Here is a 1354-nt window from a genome sequence, read left to right as displayed (position 1 = left end):
GGCGACCTGCGCGCTGGATGGGGATGAAATGATGATGAAGACAACCAAACACCCAGTCCCTGAGTGGAAAAAATCCCTGGGAATCGAAACCAGGCCCGTAACATGGCAATCCGTCACGCTGACCACTCAGCTATCGGGGCGGACCAGGGGTAGATATGAAGGGGCTACAACATATTTGGTGCACGATATGGCGATACTCCCTTCTAATGGTCAGATGTGGTCGGCCAGAACCTTGACAGATGAGTATTCCTGCCCTCACGTTCCCATGCAGTCCAACGTTCTTGGGTCACTGTCACATCTTAATGCTGCACAAATCTAGATACTGGATGATTTGACAAGCAGCCCAGATGGTGACCCACAATGAGGCCCATTTCAGACTCTGTCACCAAGTGAGATTTTTATTTTTTGCATTTATTTACACATCAAGTTCCGTAGGACCAAATTGAGGAGCAAATCTCCATGGTCATGGAACATGTCAGTACAAGAAATTACAACATAAAAGTAATAACAGACGAAAATAAAATGCTTATGAGCCCGAAAAAAATCATTCCATAAGTTTAAGTAAACGCAATCAACAATACAACAAGAATCAGCTTAATTTTTCAAGGAACTCCTCGACAGAATAGGAGTGACCCATGAGGAAACTCTTCAGCTTCGATTTGAAAGCGCGTGGATTACTAAGATTTTTGAATTCGAGTGGTAGCTTATTTAAAATGGATGCAGCAGTATATTGCACGCCTTTCTGCACAAGAGTTAAGTCCGATCCAAATGCAGGTTTGATTTCTGCCGAGTATTAACTGAGAGAAAGCTGCTTACTCTTCGGAATAATCTAATATTGTTAACAAGAAATGACAGTAATGAATATATATATTGAGAGGCCAATGTCAAAATACCCAAATTCGTGAACAGGGGTCGACAAGAGGTTCGTGAACTTATACCACTTATTGCCCGAACCGCCCATTTCTGAACCAAAAATATCCTTTTAGAATGGGAAGAGTTACCCCAAAATATAATACCACATGACATACTCGAATGAAAATAAGCAAAGTAGACTAATTTTCGTGTCGAACGATCAATCAATTCAGATACCGTTCGAATAGTAAAAATGGCAGCATTAAGTCTTTGAACAAGATCCTCAACGTGGGCTTTCCACGACAGTTTACTATCTATCTGAACACCTAGAAATTTGAACTGTTCAGCTTCACTGATCATATGCCCATTCTGCAAAATTGAAACGTGATTAGCACATTGGCACATTGGACCTGGCCATCCAGATTTAGGTTTTATGTGATTGTCCTAAATGACTCTAGGCAAATGCCAGTATGGTTCGTTTGAAAAGGGCGCAGCCGATTTC

The sequence above is a fragment of the Schistocerca serialis genome, chromosome 6, assembly GCF_023864345.2.
Source record: "Schistocerca serialis cubense isolate TAMUIC-IGC-003099 chromosome 6, iqSchSeri2.2, whole genome shotgun sequence".
NCBI lineage: Eukaryota > Metazoa > Arthropoda > Insecta > Orthoptera > Acrididae > Schistocerca > Schistocerca serialis.
Note: the sequence above shows the minus strand (reverse complement) of the source record.